This window comes from Ambystoma mexicanum, chromosome 9 (genome assembly GCF_040938575.1).
Source record: "Ambystoma mexicanum isolate Mex_15411 chromosome 9, UKY_AmexF1_1, whole genome shotgun sequence".
Taxonomy (NCBI): Eukaryota; Metazoa; Chordata; class Amphibia; order Caudata; family Ambystomatidae; genus Ambystoma; species Ambystoma mexicanum.
The window spans coordinates 481,309,043-481,321,919 of record NC_090931.1 but is presented as its reverse complement, the minus strand read 5'-3'; the positions used below and the strand labels follow the sequence as shown (position 1 = coordinate 481,321,919).

General features: G+C 45.2%; 1 protein-coding gene across 1 annotated transcript in view; it reads right to left on the bottom strand.

Moving 5' to 3' along the window:
- Positions 1–8,514, bottom strand: part of TEKT1 (tektin 1) — an 880,590-nt gene extending 872,076 nt beyond the window's left edge. Inside the window, exon 1 of the mRNA XM_069615027.1 lies at positions 8,428–8,514. The gene's annotated coding sequence lies outside the window, so the exon portion shown is untranslated. The remainder of the gene's footprint in view (positions 1–8,427) is intronic.
- Positions 8,515–12,877: the final 4,363 nt, after the last annotated feature.

Here is a 12,877-nt window from a genome sequence, read left to right as displayed (position 1 = left end):
GGTTAATTTACAATATTAAGGATTACTTGATGGGGGTAACTAAATATAGACATGTACATTAAACGTTTCAGAAGTAGGTGTGGCTGTGCATATATTATGGAACTTGTCAAAGCTTTGTATTTTTACAGTTCAATGCTGATCAAACATATTTATATTCTGGGATATGGTCAACAGCCGACCGAGGCAGTACAGAAGGCTGAGAGAACCTGCTCTATCGTCCGAAAAACCTGCTAAATATCCTAGCATACGTGGTGCACAGGCATATAAGCGTTGAAACCTACTGGTAGAAGCTTGAGAGACTAAGAACATATCACAATCTACCGACTAATAGTGATAAGCGCTGAAATTTGCCGGGTGCAGATCCTCCTGGGTACTTTTACTAAAGGAGAATGTGCGCTAGCCCCAGAGACACTAAAGATGGCTGCCACGTGATACCAACGCTAAGTGCCAAGGACAAATCTTTTTGTTCTCCCCCTAGGCTGCCTGCAATGGTGCGGGGTCCTGCCCCAATGACATTATATGTGGAGAAAGTAAAGAGTAGTCCACCCGGAGAGTAACCCTGGTGGCTCTGTTGACATATGCAACCAGTGAAGCTACCAGTCTGATTCTAAGATCGCTGCTGTATGATTGGCGCAGAGACCAGGGTCAAAGTGAGAAGAACTAGCCGAGGTCCTGCTGAGTCGATTGAGTGGATGGGAGTGCACCCATTTTAGTTGGTGTGAATCACGAGAGCTGTAGCCGCAAAACATAATTGTCTGGATGTGCTATACTAAACCAGGTGTACTCGCAGAGATGGAAACCTGGAGAGAGGAGTGTCAGCCCAAAGAGGAATGAGAGCTCCATAAGTGCTTGCTGTTCTGCCGTGTGGGGGAAGCAGTGGAGGTTTGCTAATGGAACCAAGATTGTGGCAGTGGCGTGAGTGTGACCTCCCTAATTTACTGCAGGGGACTATAAAGGAATACCCAATATTAGAATTGGGGTGAGTGCCCCCCACCCCCAGCACCAATAGAACAGCAAACTTACGTGGCATCCCCATGTAAGTAAGGCAACAGTGCTGTGAAGTAGCGAGAGCGAACGAGGTGGCTTGGATTCTCCCAGGAAAGCCACAACAGAGGAAAGAATGGCACTGAATGTTGCAGCCTCTGGGCCAAAGGCAGCTACAGCAAGCCTAAGGAGTGTGGTTGACAGAGCGTGATCAATCCACCACAACGGAAAAAGAAGCTAAGTAAAAAGCCTCGGGGGACATAAGTAGCAAAGGAACATTAGGCAGCTATGGCAAAAGCTAATGGTAGACATCTGAGCACCCATCAACCTAAAATGGAGAAATATACAGTCTCCAGGACCAGGGCACAGCCCATTGGCTGCTCCTTGACAGTCTCCAGATCAAACACAGCACAAAAATCTGGAGGGACAAATTGCAGAGGTATTAACAGTGGTACAAGACTCGTGATGTAGCCTTAGAAACTAACATGTGCACCATGACCGGGGAAGGTGAGCCTTCTGAGAGCAGGCATCCACAAGAAAGTGGTCAGGCAGACACAGCTGGGGTCCAAGACCAATTCTCGGGAGAATGAGGTGACAACCCTTAAAAGGCATGTTTCGAGCCTCCTACAAGTTATTCATGATCTAGATGCACAGGCGGAAGCCGCTTAGGGCCACTCTCTAAGAAGCAATATACGGATTGTTGGAATGCCTGAGGGAGAAGAGGAAGGGTCAATGGAGCAACGGCTGCAGGTATTCTTTGGCTCCAAGGGCTTGTCCATATAGTAGAGAGAGCCCATAGAGTGCCGGCGAAAAGACCTCCTGCGGTTCCAGAATAATTTCTATTGTAGTCAAAATATTCACCTTTATAGATTACAACGCCATCCTCCAGGCAGAGCGGTGCAAGGACTTTGTAAAAAATAGTAGTTCAAATATAGTGTTCCCAGACTAAACCAAGAAAGTGCAACAACAGTGACAAAGCTTTGACAATGTGAGGTGGACCATAAGCACTCACAATATCTACTGCATGTTAATGTACCCAGTGAAATTGAGAATCATTCATGACAATATGCAATGGCTTTACAATTCTCCTTTGGAAGTGTGGGACTGGTGGGAGACGGAAGGAAGCTGGACCTCAAAAAATTATACATGTGTGAATCATACAAAAGTGTAAGGAGTGGGAGAAACTCAGGGACCTGCATGCAAGGAAACTGATTAGACCATAAGAGTCCCTAAAGGACACAGGCAAGGTGGGGATGACCATGTTCAACATTCACCAAATGGGCAGACTAGATGCGGAGTAGATACTGCATTTGGAGTGTGCTCAACAATCAGACTGAGACAGAAACTCTAATTTGTCACAATCTTCCAGTTCGGAAAAACCTGGTACAGGAACCAGTATACTGAACTGTTGAAACCAGAAAGTAGTTACCAATGGCGAGACAGGAAATGCAAATGGGAGATTCAAGCCTGAGATGGAGGACTGTTATTTTTCTTGATCAGAGATCTTTGTGCTGAGGCTGGAGGGCTAAAGCCCCACTCACCTTCCTGCCAAGGTGGAATTGCAGAGGCTCCTCCTTTGTTAAAGGGGCTTTTCAGGGTCCACTTGCACAGATGAAGGGCATTCCAGATGAGAAAGTATAGCTTTAAGCATGGGTAATAATACAGTTCTGTTCATCAGTGCTTTGTTCTGTTTTACAGTTCTGCTTAAGGGTTTGAAAAGGGTGGGTAAAGTGAGTTATAGCAATAGTATAGAGGGATGGGATTAGTGGTTTTTTGAGGAATAGAGGCTTATTTTCCAGAAATTAGATTTCCTGAAAGGCACATATTTTAAACATGACTAGGTCCACAATTCTCATAGGTCAATTAAAATGAGGAAGATAAGATTGATGACGTGTAATGTCAGCGCTATGGGTAATAACATTAAGCGAAGGAAGAGCCGGCAGGATAGCTTAGGGACAGCATGTTTGTCTTTGAAGCAAGTCAACACAGAGCATCAGAGGTGTGAACCCCGGTCCGATGCTTAGAGACTGGACTCCAGTGTTAAGCGTGTGATAAAAGATGAATTAAGGAAAATACGGGCATATCTCAAACGATAGGGTGTAAACATTGCTTTTTTACAGAAAACATACTTTATGCAATCTGATCTTTATAAAGTGAAAGCTCAGTAAGGTGGGGAAGTCTATGGATCTAATTTTCAGTATGCACAAGGGGGGTTCTTACCTGTGTTGCGAGGCGAGTCCTGTTACAGGTTTCTAGACATAGAAGGTGGGACATTGGTATTGAAGTTCTGGGTGGGGAGAGGCATGTAATGCAGTGTATGTGTTTACTGTACCAGAATCCCTTGCCAAGGGTGAGTATGGATAAGGACATTTCTCCTAGATGGATTCTGATGGATAATGATAAGAGGCACGCGAGAAGGCTGCCCATCCTCCCCAGCATTATTCGCCCCGGCTTTGGACACAATCCCTGGGACCTTTAGGACATACTTTGATGATGCTGGAGTAGGTATTAATGGACATCGAAACATAATATCACAATACGCAGACAATACATTACTGAATGTGAAAAATCTGTTAACAAACATACCACTTATGCTCGGGCTATAGCGTATTTTTGGGGAGATATCGGGATTCATAATCAATAAGGAAAGGTTGAGCATATTTCCGGTGGAAGGACTCAAGGGGCAAGCTAGAGATACACCACCAGATTTGGGAATCCGCTGGGAACTAGAATCTTTTAGGTATTTGGGCATACACAATTTTCACTTGCTAGAGGAAACATTCCTAGATAATACTGTCAGGAAACTTAGTGGGATAGGAGATGCTATAGTGTTTTGAAATCTAACAACCTCTCTCACTAATGATTAGGAATGCAGTATGCAAAATGTTCATCCTCCCCAGACTGCTATTGTTATTTGTAAATAGACCATACATTATAAAACCACCTTTTAATTTAAAATGTTAACAAGAGTTTGGATTTTTTAATGGGCTGGAGTAAGGTGTCTGGTAAGGTGTCAATGCTACAAAGGTCCTACCCGGGCTGAAGATTGACTCTCAGACTATAAATTGTACTTTCTTGCAGCTCAGTTACGATATGCGACAAGATGGGAATCCATAGACTGCCGGGAAGACAGCAGACTGTTGTGGAAACTCCCTAAATGTAGACATAGCCTGGAACAGATTTTGGACAAAGTGTGAGATTCTTGCATTGCCCAGGAAGTACAACAGGCCTGGAAGAGAGTCATTGCTAAACTCCACTTGGGGAGGCCAACAGCACCAACATTTCCTTGAAAGTAGACTTGGTCATAGAGGAGGCAATTAAGGATATTGGGGAGGATAGATTTATAAAACATGGTGTGGATTGATGGAGGCCTTATTTAAGGATGGGCAGCTACATTAATTTAACCAATGGGCAGGTAGTTATGGGATGCCAGCTGAACAGTTCATTCCTGAACTATGCCATGATAGTTAAATGAGTAGTAGCTAAATGGGGGAAGTGTCCCAGATGAGCCAATGATGACACCAGCAAGACAAATGTTGTACTCCACAGGTCTGAGAGACAGATGACCACACAGCTGTGCAAAAACCTAGCAGCCACCTAAGAGCTAAAGGTGAGGAAGACATTGCAGAACAACCTGGTGTGCCATTTTAAGACCGGGAATGGACAAATGTATGTTCCCAAGTCCAGAAAGTCTCATGACACGCCAGATTTAAGTTGATCCAATTTCACATTCTAAACAGGGTGTACATAACCCCTATGAAATTACACACATTTCGCCAGAATTTGTCTCATAAGTGCCCTAGGTGTCAGCAAGGCCAATTCAGCAATACTGGCATAGTAGAATGGCTAAGGTTAATACATTGGTTCAAGGGTCCTTCGAATGTAACCCACAGATATGTTTATTGGAGGTATTACCAGGAGGAAAGAAGAAAAGGTTCATGTAGCGAATTATAGCATTTCTGGTCATAATAGTCAAAAGGAAAATGGCTGTGTAGTGTCACACATATATCTTGTCCTTCTGCGTTATGTAGGTAGGAGCTGGGTGTGGGAGGATTTTGGGAAAGAAGTGACGTGGAAGGGGTGGGGGACACTGGGAAGATAACAGTTGAATAAAGGAAAGAGTTGGAAATAGTCATATGTGTACATGATGTTATTTATGGACCATGAATTGCTGTACTGCCAGCCAAACCACAGGCTATTTCATGGGAATATCTGAGGGGGTCGCCGGTTGACCGATAGTTAAAAGCAATTCAAAGATGGGTGACAGAAGAGAAATGTCTACTGCAAAGATGTAAAGAGTTAAAGGAAGATGGGAACACAGAATCAGACTCAGGTCTGTTGCTAAATGGACTAACATCCTCCCCAGATGAAAAAACACCATGAATAGACTGTTCAACGCAACAAGTGGTCGAGAAGGGCATGATTTGGACTTTATGAGAACAGGTCAATGAAGGTCCCATCTCCCTCGCAGGACTGCTGAAGATCACAAGAAAGACAGTGCTCCACCAGGACAGCAGCAGAAGTTGGTCGACAGGCCTCCTTCAGTCAGGTCTACCGATCTCTTCACGGGTCTCACAGCTGTACAGGAGTCTTGGCTCCTTCAAGTTACTCCAGGATCTCTGAAGAATGGGTGCAGGGGTCCTCTTCTCATCCTAAAAGCCAGGTAAGAGCCAAAACTCCGACTAACCAATAGCAGGACTAGCTCACACACACGCACCCCAGGAGTGGTCCAATCAGGACCAGTGGCGGGAACACTCATGCGTCGTACCATTTTGACACACTGAAACCAGTTTGTGGAATGGGACCAGATCCCAGTCCCAGCCCACATCCTGCCAGCAAACACATATAGCCCTCCAGTAGCCCGCCAAAAGCCTGTGCTTTCCCGGGCACAGGAAGTCCATTTAAGGATTTTCCTGCCCTCAAAGGCCAGGAAGAAGTCTAAAGAACAAGATGGCCAAAGGACAAGCGAAATACCATGAGGCCCGGCCATGTTTGGACACTAGCCACAGTTGGTAGCCAAACGCGGTTAACGCGGTAAGGCTAAAACGAAAATCATCAAAAAAAAGTAAAAAGTCACTGCTGCCACCAGCTTGTCCATTTAGCACACCTGGAGTAACCCAAAATCCTTTGAGTGTTAGTCTATCGCAAAACAAAAAGTGTACCCCATTGTACTGCATTGTAAGATGCTTGGTACAATGATATACCACAAGTGATAACAAGTTAATAAAAGTAGTAACAAAGTAACTAGACTAAGGGAAACAATGTTTCCCAGTACTGACAGCCTGAAGGACATGTCAGTTTCCCCATAATGGATGAGCAAAAGACAGTGTAGTGAAGCTTAAGGCTTCACTGCACTGTAAAAAGTGCAGGTCAGGATCAAAAATAAAAGCAAAATGTTTGGGGGTCCATTAAAATGGAAGGAAAGGTGTAGTAAAGAGAAGTATTTCCTAACCGTAGGGTACACGCAGAGGGGTTGGCCTAAGAAGCCTGAATGTGATGTGGCGTACAGTATGTCTAAGGATGAGTGGACACCTTGGTGAGGAAGGAGAAGGCCATTCCTCCTCTAAAAGTGAGGTAAAGAACTGTGTCAAATGCACATGCGGGGCATCTGGGCTGTAGTTTAACTAAAAGGAGTTTAAGGGGAAAGTACTGGTGGCTGGTAAAAGATGATATGATAGAGAGGGCAGTGAAGAACTGTCATGTGTGTGGGTAGAGTGACAAAACCAAGAGGGTAGAGCATCTACCGTTGAAGCCAGTGGAGGTACCTCTGGAAGTATGGGAATAGGTGGGAATTTATGTGATGGAGCAAGAATGTTGGTATGTAATAATGATGGTAGACTACACATCAAGGTAGTTTGAGACTAAATGTACTAACTAAGTGAATACAAAAGTTTTAATAGAAATTTTTGTTGGATGTGTGCTGTAGGGAACAATTTTCTAAATACATTGTGAGCGACAATGGGGTTCAGTTTGGGTGTGCAGTGATTAAGGTTTTTTTGGAGACTTATGGAATACAGAACCTTAGAGCCCCTGTTGGAGAGAGTAAACAAGGTATTCAAGGACAATTTACGGTTGGCATTGGCATTGAGGTTGCCGTTGGAGCACATGCTGAAGGAAATGATTGATACATCTCCTTCCACGGGGTGCATTCCTTTTGTAATGATGAGGAGGAGAAACATGAAGTCAATCATGAGTCCTCCATGGATGGGGTGAGGAGGAGATATCAGTTTGGATCTGGGTGTGATCATTGAAATGGTACGTAGATACCAGTCAGGGCAGGGGTGTTGCTAGGTCTGGAAAAGGTCTGTGGCTAATCTAATGTCGGGACTCAGGGCTAGCCATCCATCTGGTTGTAGCCCCTGAGCTTCTATCCAGGGCTACAACCAAAAAACCCAGGTCTATGCCCCCTCAGTATCCCCCCTAGCAACGCCTCTGAGTCAGGGTATAAAAGAAGGTATGATCAGAGGCAACGAAGCGCAGTGGAGCATCAAATGGAGGAAGGGGATACGGTAACGATCAGGAAACTGTGTAGAGTGAGAAAAGGAGATTCTGTGGAGCTGCACACATCATGTTGTGCTAGATGATGGTCGTAGGTGGAACAAGCGAAAGGTGGTCAGATGTGGTGGATATACAGAGGAAGGGAGTGGAAGAGTGGAAGTTGCAGAGGGGAGTGTGCGAATGCACAGTGGTGTGAGTATTAGGAAGTGACGTGAGCAGAAAAACAGTGATGGACGTGCTGGGGAAAGCTTTGGTGGAAGTGCTGAGGTTGGTGGGAATCGCTGCAGTGAATGGGCCAGAACTTTCCTCATCTTTACAGCAAGATGATGTGAAGGGACTGCTAAGGGGTTGTAAGGGTGGTGGCCAATGTGGTATATATAATGGGAAGCTATTATGTTGAGGGTTTATTCATATTCCTCTATGTTATTCAATACAATTAAAATAAAAGACATTTTAAAAAACAATTATATTGAATAGTCAAAATATAAAACTCAAATAAAAACTTGTAAAACGAGGGTCATAATCCAAATAAATGTCTTTTTACATCTATGTATGATTCTGCAAGGACAATGGTACTTCTGATTATTATTTCAGTTTCACTCTGAGTTGCAGAGGACTCTGTGTCGCCTGGTTCACAAATGCCCAGTGACAGCGCTTAATGAACAATAATGTATTCTGTGACTTTTAGTCTTGAACAACTTCACCGGAAACAATGATACTAGAGAACCAGATTACAATGCTTCTTAAAAAATAAATCTCAAGTGCCCTGCCATCTGATAGCATAGCAGGTCAGTACTTGTGAGACTAAATAAGAAAGCTTTTCAGCAGAAAATGCCCATCACTTCAGAAAAAGGAGCTGATCCACCCCTCAACCCATGCTGTCAATTGACATGAGACGTACACAACACACTTATAAACACGGCTAGCGTTTTAAAAGGAACCCACCTGGATTTAGTTGCCCCCGCAGAACCGTGAACAACTGATGCGTTTCAGAGAAGCCTGTCTCGAAGTGCAGTGTTTACTACGCAACCGAGAAACGGACCCTAGCAACGCTCCGCCTCCTCCTCAACATTTCAGTTGCACGTCACGTTCGGGCCATGTACGTCAGCGGCCCGCGCTATCCTCACCCTGTAGCACCTGACACCTGGTAGTCGGTGGGCGAGCTGGAAGGCGGTTGTTTATCGAGGTGCGGTACATGGCTGATACTGCCGGAAGAACAACTCCATAGATCGAGAGCGGGTAACGTCGGGGTGCAGCTCGTTCCCAGGAGAATTTGAACTACGACTTGGGCTCAACGCTTATGTTTTTTTTTTGTTGCAGAGGGTGGTGTTGTCCTGCCCAGAGTTGTAATACCCTTGATGCATTATCTAGTTTGACCTTTTCGTCCATGTGCTATACCATTCTGTCCCTTTCTTTATCACTCCTGTAGCTGTATTCCAGAATGCCCTCTTTACCCATCACAAAAGCTGTGCACCAAATTGGGCGAGGGATTCGGTTTGTGCATAGGGGCAGATTTTGACATTCTCCTGTGCAGAAAGTCAGATTTTGGGATTTGGATTTATGGTCGTTGGCCGTCGTATTATGTATAGAGGAACAATTTTACCTGTGCACAGGGTGTGTTTGTGCACTTGCTAGGTGCAGCAAAGAGGGGATTTTTTCTATTGCAGAGGAGCAGCTTTGTGTATTTGTCCAGCCCAGAGTAGAAGGGTGGTGTGTGATTTGTCCTGGGCAGAGGGATGGGTGTGCGCATCTTTCCTATGCGAAGGAACAGATTACTTTTGGTCACTTGCAGGAGGGTTTGTCCAGTGCAGAGGACGGATTTTGTTGTGTTCTGCGCAGAGTGGTGGAATTTTCCTGTTCGTAGGAGCTCCACCCCCACACCCCCCAACCGACCGGCCAACTGAAGTCTCGTGAAGCTCTGCTTCCCGTCCCGGCTCCATGCGTGCTCTGGGGAGCGCACGTGATATGCCCCATTTATTAGAATCCATGCTCAACAAAGTTATGTCACTGTGCGGCATGTGCTAGTTAAAGAAACACTACAGGCAGGTTTCTTTTGACCTTGTGCAGAGGGATTTGCAGCAAACCACGCTGCATCTTGGGATTGGTTCCTGCACTGAGCGGTCTCCATGGAGCTATCAAGATGTTTGTGGTTTGAATTATGAATGTGCAGTGTTTGTGTTGGGCTTTGTTAAGGAGGGAATGGTGTTTATAAAGTGGGACCAACTGCTACTTGTAGAGGAGGGATCTGAATACCTTTAAAAAAAGGGATACATGTGGCATTTGTAAGAATTGTATGGTATCAAGAATAGACAGACACAAGTGATTACAGTTTAAGGGTGTTTAAGCAAGCTACGACCATTCAATCAAAATAAGGCAGCCCTAGTGGCGTCTTTTCAAATAAAAAGGCCTATACTAAGAAAAACCTATTGCCAATCCTTATGCTAAATACAAAACAGTGTGGGATAGGGCTCACAAGAAATGAAGAAGTGTTCACAAATAATATGTCAGGATGCAGTAGTCGTTGTCTCCCTTCCCCACGGGACAAGGCGGGACTCTGGAGCACAGCACACCCTCAAGCTTTCCTAGCATGACACGACAGTTCTGTTTTCTGCTATCAGGACCGTTGATGGCCAAGTCCTTTGCCCTGAGAAAAGTCTCTTGCCTTCGAGGGCCTGATGTATTCAAAATAACAACAAAAGTTGCTCTCAGTATGTACATTCAGTAATGACTTTTCACCCCGGGATTCCCCCTCTTCCGGGCTCAGATCCCCAAATAGTTCTTACCGATATCAGGACCTTCGGAGGTTGGCTTTCCTGCTTCAGATGGCCTGATAGATTCAAAATGAATGAACAAAAACGTCCTTTTCTGTTGCACTTGAGGTGATGGTCCTTCACCCCTGGGTGACCCTCTTCCGGGCCTCAGACCCCTCTCGATTATCCGCTTCCCACTTTGGCTTGTATTCAAAAACAATTTCTCGGTTGCGTTCACATTTTGTTGGAGTGTGACTTTCTCACCCCTGGATCTCCCTCTTCGGGTGCAGATCCTTCTCAACTGTTTGCCTCCCTCGGGTGGGTTCACTATGGCTTTCAACACAATCTCCCCTGCTTATATTCTCGAATCTTAATGTCTTTTTAAACAGTTCAATGTGGACCACCCTCTGCCGGATTCACTCTTCTCAACACACTGTTCTTTGGGACTTTAGACTTCGTCCCTTTTCATCGGCATCCCTCCTTCAGGTTCACTCTTGCCAATCTCACAGTTCCTTCTACTTTCATATGATGTGGGATTCATTTCCCTTCTTCACGATCATCTGCCGGTCAAACACTTTCGACAGTACAGAGAATTTTACTAGACCCCCGTATGGCCACTTTGACCCTCTTCTCGCCTTTCCCAAGGCCTTCTGGTAATAGTAGTTTCAACGGATCTACGTGATTTTCCGGCGACGGAAATCACTGCATGCAAAAGATCTGCATGGGAAATGTACGCAATACAAAATGTTTGTACATTTCCCATGCGGACATCCATACAGACACACACACACTGACCCACCCCTCTACTTACCTTTCTTTCCAACGCGCTGTGTCACTGCAATGCTGGTTCCCTTTCACTTCCGTGATCGGGAACTGGCGCCACAGGGTCCTTTTCTTTTCTTTTTCTTTTTGTTACTTTTGGTCGGTGAGCTGCAGGGGTGTCCCCTGCAACCCCCGCTCACTATACTGTATAGTATGGTGAGCGGGGGGTTGCGGGGGACACCCCCCCGCAGCCTTTTTTCCTTAAAAAAAAATTCAGGCAGCTGCAGGGATGTCCCCCACAACCCCTGCTCACTATACTGCATAGTATGGTGAGCGGGGTGTTGCGGGGGATGCCCCGCAGCTTTTTATTTTTTGTCGCGCAGGTGCAGGGCTGTCCCCCGCAACCCCTGCTCACTATGGTGAGCGGGGTGTTGCGGGGGACACCCCCGCAGCCCCTGCAATCTTTTTTTTCTAACCTGCCTAAAATGCATACCACACAAGGTTCAAACTTCTACAATCAGCCGTTTGCTACTTTTGTTCAACACAGTTCAGTTTCTTTATCGGTTCTCCCTTTGACTCGCCGGCTGTGATGAGCCGCTTGGCTTTCTTCATATCTGGAGGCAAGGCCGGTTCCACAGTAGCAGGCATCTCCCTCTGTCCCGTTTATCAGCGTATGCACGCTCCGTGTACCGTTGACATCTGCTGCAACACACTTGGGCTATTGTGCTCGGTTTTACAATTCCTTCCACAGGTTTCACAGGCCTTGGTCACCCTCTTGGTTTGCGTTGTCTTTCTCCTCCTCCTCTTGATCTGCTGTGCCTGGATAGCAGTCTTGTTGTGTGGTCTGCCTTGCTGGTATGGTGCTCTTGTGCTCCACCTTTTATCCCTGTGGGGCAGGAAAAGGTCTGTCGGGTTCGTGTGATTCTGGCCAATTGCCTGACTTTGCCTGACCCTTTTGTCGGGACACGTCAGGTAGATGGCTCTGGTGTTTGTCTGTCATCTTTCGTCATGTGAAAAGGGTTAGAGTTGGAAAAGAGGGGGGAAAAGAGGGGGTAGAGTGTTTGAATATCCTACGGGGTATAAGAAGATGGATACCGCATCTCACACGTTGGTGTCCCACTTCCACTCCAAGAGGACACCCCATCCAGGTGATCCTCCCTCACTGGTCCACCCCCTGGAACTGGATCCAAGATCGATGGCCGTGTCCAGGCCACCTGGATGACAGACCCCCAGGGATTTATACGTGAGACACCTTAAGGTTTCTCACACATTGTAGGGGCACAATGTAGATTAGTGTAGGGGAACTGGATAGGGCTTTGTAGAGGTGGGGGTCAAGTTTAGTTTGGTTCAGTTTGTTTATTTGTAGAGCGCGCCAAGCCCTACGGCATCTGGGCGCTTGTCTTGCAAGTTACATAATTACATACCTTTTATATTATAATTTACATAGTTGTGTACATTTAGTTTGGTTACAGGCAAAAGGCTAGCAAAGTTACATATTTACATACGTTTAGATTACAATTTACATAGTTGAGTACATATAGAAAAGTTACCTGCAGACAACTTGCATAGATATATATATATATATATATATATATATATATATATATATATATATATATATATATATATATATATATATATATATATATTATATACAAAAAAAAGTGTAGTTATAGGCAAAAATAATCACACTGTGTTAGAGATGTTGGGTTGGGGTAGCAGAATTGGACTTTGTCTGTGTTTTTGAATGGTAATTAGCAGAGAGGGGACCAGGACTGAATGTCGTTAGAGGTGAATTGGATGGTACTTTGTAGATGAGGTTTGGAAGGGGGCATCAAGGGTAAACCACGTTAGAGTAGTTTTGGATGGTGATTTGTATAGGG